The 13,322-nt window shown below is 42.5% G+C and overlaps 1 long non-coding RNA gene across 1 annotated transcript; it reads left to right on the forward strand.

Moving 5' to 3' along the window:
* The first annotated feature begins 2,738 nt into the window (after positions 1–2,738).
* Positions 2,739–4,858, forward strand: LOC130997109 (uncharacterized). The gene is made up of 3 exons (XR_009092967.1): positions 2,739–3,114; positions 3,202–3,257; positions 4,795–4,858. It is a non-coding gene; the product is annotated as an uncharacterized LOC130997109 (long non-coding RNA).
* Positions 4,859–13,322: the final 8,464 nt, after the last annotated feature.

Consider the following 13,322-nt stretch of genomic DNA (forward strand, 5'->3'; position numbering starts at 1 on the left):
TATTATTTCTAACTTCTCAATGCATATCTGTTCTCTTGTTGAGATTGCTGACCATGAGGAAGAAGTAGATATTTTTAGAGCTATCTGTCTTTCGCCAGCTCTGCCAAGCGCTCTAGCCCTGACTTTTCCGCCAGCTCTAACTACTCCAGCTCTGCTGCTGAATGACAGAGCAGAAAGTCTTCCGCCAGCTCTGACTACTCCAGCTCTGACGCTGGATGACAGAGTAGACATTCTTCCGTTTGCTCTGACGACCCCAGCTCTGACGAGCTCAGCTCTGAGCAGTCCACCAGCTCTGCAGAGTACTTACCAGAATGTTGCTAAGGAGAAACTAATGTGCACCAGCCCGGAAGAAGACAAAATTATACAAAATTTTCTTGATAATTTGTAGGATGAGGAAGCCATTGAAGATCAATTTTTTGCCAAGCTTCCAATCGACGTTAATGCTGTTCATGAGGTGCCAACTACCGTGAAAGAGGATGCAACCGTTGAGGAAGAACGGGCTGATGTGCCGCCATGCAAGGATGATACCGTGCTAATAGTGCAGAGTGCACCACCTTTGGAAGAGAAGAAAGAGGATAGATCTCGACATAGCTCTTGGTTCGAGAGAATGATAGAAGCAATGAGCTCTGCTTGCTCATTAAGAGGACCCGCAGCTGAACTGGAGGATGATGTGCTTTCACGAGGACTAATTCAGCTGACGTTTCATAGCGATTTTGGTTAAGGGATCCTCTACGTCGGGCTGGCGACTCTAAAACTAGCGCTTGGTGGGAGGCAACCCACCGTGGTTTGGTTTTTGTTTTTGTTTTTTTTTTGTTCTTTGTTTTTCGTTTTTGTTGTGTGTTTTTCTAAGTTTTGGTTGCTTTGCGGATACTATGATTCTCGAGGTATTCATGTTTCTATTTCAGCGCTGCATTCTCTACTCTGACCTGGTAGCACTGCGCTGAAAAAATGAGATCTGCACACGCCAGAGCTGAATTCCTACTCTGAATAATGCCAGCGCTGCCTGTTCTACTCTGACTCTGTCGTGCAGAGTCAGAGCTGACTAGCTCTGCAATGACCAGCGATGAATTCTCGCTTTGCCGATAGTCAGAGCTGAGTTTCTACCCTGGTGTTGCCAGCGTTGAAATTCCACTCTGCACAGACCGCAAATTCTCTTCTTCACCACCTCGCACGATGCTTCAGTGTCTCAATACCGATAATCAGGGACGTTTTCTCAACTCTTTTTATTTCTTTTGTGCCCTGAGGACATGACATGCTTTAAGTGTGGGGGGTGTTTTGTTGTGCTTATATTTTCAATTGGGCGAGATTAGTCTTTCTATATATGCTTAGTTTTTGGTCTTTGAATCGTGCGAGTTTTTATGAATTTGTGGAAGAAGAGATGGTTTTCGATGTGAATTTCGGGTTTGTGAATGAATGATGGTTATTCTTGTTTTACTCTTGATATATGTTTCTTGTTTGTGCAATGAATTATGAGTTTTGTTGCAACACAATTGTAAGTAAGTAAAACGTGATTTGTCCGGTAGATGCTAGAAGGAGTGTTGTCATTGTGATTGCCTACGATCGTATCTTATCTGTGAAATGTGAAAAATGTTGGACGAATTGCCAACCCTGAAAATGCCAGCTCTGAAACATCTGGCCTGTTCTGAAAACGTGACAGCTCTGAGTCTCTGCTCCTCTAGTCTAACTATGAGCATGGGAAACCACGTGAAAAGACTTTGGAGTACATCCAAATGGTTTTTATTTCACGAATTATGGCTCAACTGTCGAAATCTCAAGCACACAAAGTGTGAAAAATTGTGATATTGATTATAAAGGCGATCACATTAGGGAATTCACTTCTAGTGGAGAATTGGGTCTGATCGAATTGCTTACATTACTGTTTTGTTGCTTCTTAAAATTTGAGTTACTTGCATGATCGAGAGATGTGTGTTAATTGTAAAATTTTGAGTTGACTTTGAGAACGTTTGGATGGAAATTAGCATTGTTGAAATCAATCTCTTCCTAGGATTCATACGGATTTTGCTTGAGGACAAGCAAAAGGCTAAGTGTGGGGGGGGGGTTGATTTATGCCTAATTGTTCTAATTTTAGGGGCTTGCATGAGCTTTATTTTAAGATAATCTTCTGGAAATTGGTGCGTTTTATGGTGTATTTTATGCTTTGCAGGAGATTTAGGTTTTCGAGATGAAGAGTGCAAATTTTGAAGAGTTTGGGCTAATAATCGTGTTTATGTGTATACTCTGGCGTGCCAGAGCAGAGAAGGCCGCGCCAGAGCGGAAGCCCCGCGCACTCGCCAGAGAAATCAAAGCCCAGAGCAGCGAAGTCAACTCGTCAGAGTAGAAGAACCAATCTCCAGAGCAGAGAAACCAATAGCCAGAGAAGTCGATAGTTAGAGCAGGGATGTCATATTCCGGCTTTTAATCACTGATTAAAGGCTTAATTATTAATAATTAGGGTTCGGCATCCATTAATAATAAAACTGGTTTTATTTATCTGATGTGATTTAATTGTTATATATGTGTTTTGATGTGCTTAATTTTTATTGTTATTTGAATTCGTTTGAGATTTAAAGGATTTTTATAAATATGGTGCAAAAGTTTAATTAGTGGTTTGAGCATATTTATATGAGCCACATGGATTTTTAAAGTGAGCATGAAGTCATGAAATTTCCTTTAAATGAGATATTATATTTTTTTTTTATTATCAAAGGTTTAATTTCAATGATTTCATTTAAGATCTTCTATTTATTAAAGTCATAAATTTTATTTAAATTTGATAGTATATTATGTCCATAAATTTTTATGTGTTTATTTCACATCCACTTGTTAAACCCACATGTTATTTAATTGACCTTATCTCATCTCCTCCCACTTACATTATTTTATTAGTTTAAGCTAAATACCCCTTTATCTTACTCATTAAGCCAACTCTTATCCAAAGGATAGCTTATACATTAAGACTCACTCTCTAATCTCTAAATTATCATTCTCTCTTAATTCCTATCTAAATTCTCGATTGCTTCCAATTACCAAATTAGTTCCAAATTTTGATTGTCAAGACTCGGCTGATTCCAGCTTTCCAAATCAGTTTCCAAGATTTCCCAAAACAAGAAAGAGGTAATAAACGTCCATTAATTCTTCCAATTCTTTCATAGTTTTCAGATCCAAAATTTCATTGTTAAGCTTGGCTGAATAAATTCGCAGATCCAATTTTGGTGAATTCAGAAAGAAGATTTTCCTCATTTCCTACTCATATCAAGGTTACCTCCTATTTCCTCCATACACTTACTGTAAAATTCGAACCATCAAGAACATCAACACACGCACTCATAATCACTATAATTCTATCTATTACAGTTACAAGGTTTTAAAGAATTGTTTTTAATGAATTGAAATGAGAAGGAACAGATTTTGAAAACCCTAAGTGCTATGTGTAAACTGAATTTGGGGGTTCTTGTAATTTGTTTTGTGTGTGTGCTGTCGGAGTCGTGAGAGGGGAAGGAGAGAGCAGCAGGCGGCTGCTCGGCGCCGGCAACGGCGGCAGGGTCGCCTAGCCCTTGTTCTGCCAAAACGAGAGAGAAGAGGGTAGACAGAGAGATGGTTAGGGCTTCTGTGTAAAAAAGAAAAAGAAAAGAAAAGAAAAAAAGAGGAAGATTTGGAGCCTACCTTTCCGGCGAGGCAAGGCACGGCCATCCACCACTGATTCCGGCCATGGCGGAGACGGCAGAGGACAGAGGAAGCAGCGCGGCGATGCTCGGCTTTTCACAACGGCCGGAGAAGGCACATGCAGCGGCGGAATGGTCTCTGCTGACCTACCTTAAGGCCGAGGACGACCGAGAAACGATGGCAACCGGCGAGAGCCGTGTTCTGCCATGGCGGAGGCGGAGGCGTACAGCAGTTCCGGCGAGAGAGATCAGAGATAGAGAGTGAGACCGAGGGAGTGAGAAGGGAGGGGAGGAAGCGTCCGACGAGGCGGCGCGCCGGAGGAGGCGCCGCACTCGACCGAGCAGAGAGAAGAGAGAGGCGAGAGAGGCGTGAGAGTGAAAGAGAGTGGCTGATGCTTGTGAGTGTGTCTTGTGTTTATGTGTGTTAGATTAGGGCTAGATTAGTTTTGGGCTTAAGCCCTCTAGTGTGGCTGGGCTGAATTTTAAAAAAAAAGAGAAGGGAATGGGCCGATTTCTATTTAATAAACTGTACTGGGCCCATTTTATTTTAAATTATGTTGGGTAATTATTTAAATTGATTGGGCCCCATTTTAATTAATTTTGGGCTGTTAATTGATTAATAAAGCCTACTAATTTTGGTCTTATTTCTTTTAAAAATGTTTGAATTTCCACTAAATTATTTTGGCCTAATTGATTTCTCTTGATTTAAATTTTAATATTGAAAGTTGGGACTAATTATTTTAAATGAAGACCGTTCTTTTATTTAAATTTATTGATGGACTTTAAAGGAAATATTTTGAGAATAAGCTTGCATTTATTATAATATTTCAAGGTTTTTTGAGTATGGATTTTAAAAGGATTAAAATGTTTTATTTAAGTTATATGTAAGTGAATAATGAAATTTCTCTTATGTGAGCATGTTAATTTCTAAATGATATTAAGTTAAGGATATTGACTTCTTTTATCTTGTTGTTATGTGATTAGACGAGGTGTGTTGGTTTTTGACTGTCTTTAATGGAACGAATTATGGATGCTAGAACCCTAAAACACTAAAAGATACCCTAGGCTCGTAATTTTAGACTTTGTCTTGTGACAATTTCTTCACGAACTTATCGACTCTTCATCAATGAAGGTCCGAGCGACAGAAAGTGAAGCCGAAGAAGAAACGACTCCACGCCAGCTTTAAGAACTGTTTAAGGTGGGCATTACTTTTACTATACGTATATAGAGATCCCCTGCGTGTCGTAGGCCTCTTATACGAATATATGCATGAGATGATTTTAACTGTTAATTTCAGTTTATTATTTATGCCCAAATGATAAATGAAATGTTTATGAAAATGAAAATGTTTATGAAAACGAAACGTTTATGAAATGATTGACTGCCAAAAATGTTTATGTTTTTATATGTATCCTATCTGTGTTGGTTCGCCAACTTTAAAGGAAATCCAATTGGGATCCTATGCTAGACAAAGGTCGCTAGCTAGGGTTAACGTGTACACTTATGGAGACCGCGAGTCGCTTGCGACCGGTCTTGGCGTCCGTGGTAAGGAGGCCTCCTTCCCGGCGCGTGACAGAAAGGAACAGATATGGATCATATGAAGGAAAATGGGTCGGCCGGCCAATCTTATGAAAATGAAAGAAATATTTTAGTAAGCGCAGGTCTTTCAAGAAAACCCCTGTGTGTTACTGTTATGGCAGTTCAATTTATATATATGTATGCATGTTTGTTTTTCGGCTTATGCCACTGAGTATTTTTATACTCAGCCCTGCATGTATTTCTAAATGTGCAGGTTGAGCAGGCGATGGAATGGTTTGGTGTTGAGCGGGAATTCTTTTGATGGATATGTAATGAAACCTTGAGTATGCATCTCCATATGCATAACTCACACGTTTTCCGCTGCAAACACTCTGAATTTGTTATCGTATTGTGGAACTTGTTACTCTTTCATTTTGTTTAACTTTCACGTGGAACTAGTCGTTATGGCATAATCGTTTGTAAATTACCCAAGCAGTTGTTTATATATTACTAGTTTGTTAATTAAATATTACCCCAAGTCATAAACCCATTTAAACCGTCCTTGAGATAAGTGGGCTGTGACAAGAGAAGTCGATAGTCAGAGCAGAGGAGTCGAATACCAGAAAAGAGAAGCCAACAGTCAGAGCAGACAAGTGCGCCAGAGCGGAGGTCCGTTCCTCTGGCGACATCCGTTCCTCTGGTGAGAGCTGCGTATTCGGCCAGAATGGAGATGACTTGCAGCGCGCGTCACAGCTGGAAGTTGCCTTATCTTGCACGATTTTGTTGCCTTTAGAGTTTTACTTTCAAAGGCAACTTCCATGGTGATCAAGAGGGATTTGAAGTCTATAAATAGGGCTTAGTTATTCATTGTAAAAGAATCCTTCTGCCTCCAGGCGTGTAGTTAGATAAAACCCTTTGCCCTAATCTTTAGTTTCCGCCAAGTTAGCTAAAGCTTAGGTTTATTATTTTTCATAGTTCTAGTTTTGATTTCTGTTCTAGTTAGTTTAGTTTAAAGTTCTTTTAATTCATGTTTTAGATTAGTTCCCGTTTAGAGTTGTAATTACGTGACAGATTACTTCTCGAGACGATTTACGATATTTCTTTAATCAAGTTTATTTATTTGCTTTTACTTATGCTTTCTTTAAATTCTACAAATTTACTTATGCGATTTTATGATGCTTTCTTTAAATTATGCACTTTGGTTTCTGCCTAGTTAGATTAGATTAGAAGTTTTAATTAAAGTTATTTAAATTTGATTTGTCTAGTTAATTCTTTACTTTAATTCGGTTTAATTCTTGCCTAGGGTTTAATAGTTTCACGCCTAGATAATTTTAAGGTTAAGTTTTTAGTTAAGTTTAAATTACAAGCATTAGTTAATAATTCCTTTTTGCCTAGTTAAGTTTAATTCGCGTTAATTTACTTTCCATGTTTTAGTTTAATAATCCTTAGTTTACAGTTTTTGTGTGACATAATTAATTGCCCTTTAAGATCTTCCTTGAGAGACGACTTTGGGTTAACTTATCACTGCTAGGATGTCCTTGTTCTATTGCAAGTCAAACTAGAGGTGTTTCTAGGTTGAGTCAAATTTTGCCGCCGTTGCCGGGGAAGGTTTTAGGCGTTTAATTGTGTCACTTTTCTTTCCATTTTTCTTGTTTCTTTACTTTACATTTTTATTTTTACTTTTCTTTTCCTCCCACCCGGTGCGTTTAATCCGTGTGTTAAGTGTTGTGTATGCAGGGACGCCGTAGTCTGAAAAGAAAACTAACTTCCTCGCTGGATAACACTCGCACACATACCAGAGCAGACGTGTTATACTCTGACTCTGATTCTGAGGGGCACTCGGAAGCCAGCTCTGACCGAGTAGAGCAGAACACAAACAAAGAAGAGATGACTCAGAACATGGAGTACATGGGAGATTTCACCCGGCCCGTCATCGGAGACACCAACACATCGGCTATTGTGCTTCCCACCGCCGTCAGAAATTACAATCTAAAGCCGAATGATTCAAGTCTTTTACCTCTGTTCCATGGGATGCCAAGTGAAGATGCCCTACAATTCATCCGTGATTTTTGCACACAAGTTCAAACCATTCCATTGCTGAATCTCACGGAAGACCAACTTAAGCTCAAGTGCTTCCCCTATGCACTTAAAGATCGGGCGAGAACATGGATGCTAACTCTGCCACCCAACTCTATCACCACTTGGGGAGAAGCTTGTGAGAAATTCATGCTAAAGTACTATCCCAGCCACAAGACACAGGAGCTCAGAGCGCAGATCATAGATTTCATCCAAGGACCAGACGAGCCTTTACACGAAGCTTGGGAAAGATTTCAAGAACTACTCCGTCAATGCCCGCAACATCAACTGACGAACGTGATGTTAATGCAATACTTCTACGATGGGTTAGTGCAAACTGCCCAATTTATGGTGGACAGCACTGCAGGAGGTAACATAGCTCGGAAGACTGCAGCAGAGCTGAAAGAAATATTCAAAACTTTAGCGGAGAGCTCTCAACAAAAATCAGTCCGTGGGAAGAGAGTTGAGGCCAGCGCTGTAACGAACCAGTTTGAGATGCAGAAACAATTGGCCTCAATCATGCGCGAAGTACAGCAGCTCAAGATGAGCCATACGGAAGCTGCACCTGTCCCTGCGCAGAGCATAAATTATAATCAAAGCAATGGTGGATGGACAGGTCAACACCAAAGGAATTTTCAGCCTGCTCAACAATTCCAGAATGTTCCACAACAGCCAATGCCTCCGCAAAAACAGTCCCTGGAGGAGACTATGCAGGCTTTTATGGAGGTTAGTAAGCAAAACTTTGAGATGACCAAGCAAAGTATGGAGTCTCAAGCTGCCACTATCAAATGCCTTGAGACCACCGTAGGGCAACTGTCGGGTGCGCTGGACCAGCTACAGCAGCAGCAGAGCCAAACTCATCAAGTGCTAGCTCTGGCGAGGATGCCAGAGCAGACTAGGCTGCCAGCTCTGGCTTGGCAGCCAGAGCAGAGGAGAAAGCCAGCTCTGGCTCGACAGCCAGAGCAGAGGAGAGAGCCAGCTCTGGCTTAGCAGCCAGAGCAGAGGAGAGAGCCAGCTCTGGCTTGGCAGCCAGAGCAGAGGAGAAAGTCAGCTCTGGCTTGGCAGCCAGAGCAGAGGAGAAGGATGACAGAGCAGAGGAGAGCGCCAGAGTTGATAAGGCCAGAGCAGAAACTTCACAAATCAAGTACACCATATCAACCACCGAAGCCCAGCCCACCTCTGCCACCATCAATTGTTGATCCAACCCAACCATTGCCAAAGAGAGAAGATCCAGGGAGTTTCATTATTGGTATTGGTTTGGGTCGAGCTAGAGAATTCACGGGCATGTTAGACTTGGGTGCGGCAGTCAATTTGATGCCGTATGCTATTTTTCAGAAATTGGGCAGGAGGGAAGAGGAGCTTAAAAGCACGAAAACAAGACTTCAACTAGCTGATGGGGCAAATTGTAGCACTCGTGGTATTTTAAAAGATGTTGAAGTCATGGTGAGAGGAATCACGGTGCTAGCCGATTTTGTTGTGCTCGAGGCAGGGCAAGGCATTATAGGAAAGAATGGGCAACTTGTTCTACTTGGTCGGCCTTTTATGGCTACTACCCAGACGCGCATTGATGTGGGTTCTGGAACTTTGAGCATGGCCGGGTCTGGTAGATCGGTAACATTCTCCGTTTTTAATAAAAAGCCTATTATTTCTAACTTCTCAATGCATATCTATTCTCTTGTTGAGATTGCTGACCATGAGGAAGAAGTAGAAATTTTCAGAGCTAACTGTCTTTCGCCAGCTCTGCCAAGCGCTCCAGCCCTGACTCTTCCGCCAGCTCTGCCGCTGAATGACAGAGCAGAAAGTCTTCCGCCAGCTCTGACTACTCCAGCTCTGACGCTGGATGACAGAGTAGACATTCTTCCGTTTGCTCTGACGACCCCAGCTCTGAGCAGTCCGCCAGCTCTGCAGAGTACTTACCAGAATGTTGCTAAGGAGAAACTGATGTGCACCAGCCCGGAAGAAGACAATATTATACAAAATTTTCTTGATAATTTGCAGGATGAGGAAGCCATTGAAGATCAATTTCTTGCTTTCAGTATACAAATCCAACACCTGGTCTTGCAAGCGTCTGCTCTGCCAAGATTAACTGGTAACTCCACAAACCCAAGTGGCATGACGATTTCTCCGCCTAATCCGAATAGAGGGGCGTTCGTGGGTTCAATAGTGGCCTCGATCCTCATAACTTGGAGACATTCTAAGTATAAAATATTCACCGCACTCCCAGAGTCCACGAAGATGCGATGTACAATACAACTCGCTATGTCGGCCGTGAAGACCAGCGCATCGTCATGGGGGTACATGAGTGTCCTCAGGTCATCTGACCCGAAAGTTATGACTGGTTTCTCTGCTGCGCCCGTGATTTCCATTACTTATTTAGGGTAGTATCCTGACCTTACTGCCCGCACAATCTGTTTCTTGGCTCGGTTGGAGGTTGGTAGCCCGTTCTCCCCAACAATCATGTGCACCTCCCTTCTAGCCGGATGGGGAGGTATCCGAGCCTGTACGACCCCTCTGCGCTGATCGCGATTTTCCTCCGGGCGTCGGTCTCGATTATTTCCCTGAGCTTGCCTCTGATCATTTCCCTGGGCCTGCTGACCCTGAACCTCATTCCCTTTGGCTATGAATTGATCCAGGTTGCCCTGGCGTACTAAAAGTTCCAGTTGGTGCTTGAGATGCCCGCAGTATCTAGTGTAGTGCCCATAGGCATTGTGGTACTCGCATAGTTTATTGTTAGGCCCCGGCTGTGGCTGCCCATTGAAGGAATATTAAACTGAATTAATACTCGATTTGCCCGAAGACCATTTCTTGGATTATTATTAATTTATCATATAACGATTAATCCCTAACATGCCCCTAATGAATTTAAGTGCTGCACGTTGGAGTTCAGAAATACATGAAGAATTTAGAAGAATTCGTCAAATTCGCAGCTGAACAGACCAGTCAGCTTCAAGCCTTCGTTTAAAGCCTCAAACGTCCTCAACTCGTATTTTACCCAGAAATATGACTTCTTCGTCTTTGAGAGAGCTTTCCGTGGCCGCCTGTTTCACCTGAATCGGAGTTCTGTGGAGAAAGTTATGGCCGTTCTCCCGAAACTGCCAGGACTTGATTTCCTGCGAAAATCTGACTCCAGCTCAGATCTTCTGAACTGTATCCCGCTCAGCTTTCACCGTTGGATGGACAACGAGCTGTGAAAGTCCCAAGAGAGAATTCTGCCTTTCACGCTGGCGCATCTCTGCTCTCTCAAAAAACCCTAATTAATTAGTGTGTATTTTCCTGAGAGCAGACAACTGTATTTAAATAAATAAATACGTGTGGGCGCCAGTTTCTTAATGTTAGGCGTTTTCTCCCTCTGCTAGGGCAAGGAGACTTTGGGCCAGTCCAGGGACCAGATACAAGGAATAAAGATGGGCCTCAAATAAATTAATTCTCCATGGTCAGCCCAGACCATAATTAATTTATAAATATTAGTTCATTCCATTAGAGAACCAATACTGACTTACCCCTTTATTGCCGGTGATGAGTCGGGGCTTGTATTTAGACTTATTAAATCTCCGTATTTAAAATATCCGGCATCCATTAATTAATTAGAGCTCTGACAGCTTATATTAATTAATCTCTTTGTAATACTTAAGCAGTACCACTCAAACCTTATTATTGCGCCTGAACTTAATCAACATGCAGGGTTTAACGCAATAAACCTTATTGAGCTCCTTAAGGGGATGTCATTATCCTATACCGGATACGGGTACAAATACAGATAACCAAATATCATATATTGACCGCTATCACCCAGTATACAGAGTACTCAAGTTACTATATAACTCTCACCCATAGTAAGTCAAAGTGATATACGAATCAACATATATATTTGAAATCTTATTAGTATTAAGATTCTATTAAGTCACCGAGATCTTTGATTCTTCACTTAAGTCAGACAGAAGAATACATCTCACTGTGGTCCTATCAATACGTTATGACGTACCAGTATAGACAAGTAGTCAAGACAAACTACTTCCATCTATACCGCAGCCTAAACTAATGACTCGTCCTAAAGTCATCTCGGTTGTGATCATTTTATATCTCTTAAGGTTATTCCAATTATATGGTCTTCTGTGATCTACAACACACCATATAATCTACTTATATAGAGACAAATGACATACATATGCAATCGTGAACACAATCAGATAGGAGATTAAAAAAGTTAACTTAGGAAGCATTGTATACAAGCATAAAACATTCTTGCTTTTAGTATACAAATCCAACACCCATCCCTGTAAGTACCCGGCGGCCTGAAAAACTGCTGGTTCTTAACGAAGTGAAAGATTTCTTCTTGTGGCTTGTTCAGAGGAGTGTATTCATCGAAGCGGTTGACTTCGTTCACAGTACGTTGTTGGCGGGGCGGTACCTCAGCATCTAGTACCCTAGGGGGCAACCCTCTGAAAGGTGCCCGATCATGGTTCATGTTGCTCTTCTCTGGCGCGGCCTCGGCCCTTCTGGCTTTGTGCTTATCGTTTTCTGCCTTTCGTGCTGTTCGGGCATCTTCTAATTGTAAATACCCTGGTAATCTTGACATGATGTCATCAAAATCTCTGGCTGGCCTGATCTGTAACTCGTCAAAGAAAAGCCCAGGTTTCAATCATCTGACGTATGCACAGTTTTTTATTTGGGACTCTGCCTCTGGAACCTCCAGAGCAGCGAGATTAAATCGGACAGTGTACTCCCGCAGTGTTTCATGTTGGTCCTGTTTTATATCCATCAGAGAGATGGCTGACTTTCCCACCCTTGGCGAGCTCGAGAACTGTCTGAGAAAACATGTTTGAAGGTCCTCAAAAGAGGGAATAGAGTTTGGGACCAATGTCCCGAACCATAGCTGGGCGGTCCAGTCAAAGTAGTAGAAAATATACGGCATTTGATGCCCTCTGAATACATGTGTAACGTGACTAGCCCTTCGAACCGGCTGAGGTGCACTTCGGGGTCAATGGTACCATCGTAGTCAAGTGAAATGAGTTTGTAGCTCCTTGGCGAGGTATCTGCCAAGATATCGGCAGAGAACGGGCTCCGGCTAGTGGTGGTTTTGATCTGTGATGTTTTGACACACTTTTCACCCATGTCTCTCTCATGTTCCTTCCTGTCTCTTGGTGAGTTATGAACGTGGTGGCGTTTGTGGCTCTTGTGCCCTGCTTGCCAGAGGTGTACTCTTGTTCTCGTTCCTCTGACCTTTCAGTCTAACGCGACTTCTCTGACCGGTATGACTTTTCTGCTCTGAGAGATCTCTCTGACCTCTGTGTTTTTTTAACCCTCTGAGACTTCTCCCTCAGAGAATCCTCCAGATCTTTGAGTTGATTTTTCAGTTGTGACACCTGATTTTTCAGCTTTGCATTTTCCTTTGGTCTTTCCTCTTCGAAAATAGGAGTATGGAACGACTATCAGACTCATCCACCACCTCATTTCGGATAATGCTACGCAGTACGGTGCGGTCCCCTCCGGCCTCCTCTCCGGTTCCTTCTCAGCAGGAAATTTATGTGTTTCTTTCGGCAGTGGGGGTTGTTTACTAGCAAATTGTTCGTTCTCCTCCAGAGCAGCGTGAAGTGGAATTTCAGTGCCCTGCTGGTTGAGCCTTCCCAATAGAGGAGCAGTAGTGGGGACAGTTGGTACGAGCGGAGTTCCCAGTTCCTAACGTATAGCAGCGTAGTTCAACAGAGCCATCATCTGCTCTGCCAAAGCGAAGTTCAGTGGCCCACCACCAGACGTGGGGACCAGGCTTTGTAGCTCAGACCCAGCAGCAACCAGAGCAGACCTTTGGGGGGTGACATTCTGACCCGACAGTGGTGTAGCAGAGATGTTGAGGAAGCCCGGTGGTGTGGAGAAAATAATGCTGACTGGCAGACTACTTAGCAGAGAAACGGGCATTTCGGTACGGGCAGCAGAGTTGAGCCCGGTGTTGTCAAAGTCCTTCTCGAGGGTGCGGCGAATGTCAGAAGAGTCCATGGTACCTACACATAGAAAATGTGAGATAAAATCTCAATAAAAGACAGATCGATCCACCTCTTGTCAAAGGAATCC

The sequence above is a fragment of the Salvia miltiorrhiza genome, chromosome 8, assembly GCF_028751815.1.
Source record: "Salvia miltiorrhiza cultivar Shanhuang (shh) chromosome 8, IMPLAD_Smil_shh, whole genome shotgun sequence".
Taxonomy (NCBI): Eukaryota; Viridiplantae; Streptophyta; class Magnoliopsida; order Lamiales; family Lamiaceae; genus Salvia; species Salvia miltiorrhiza.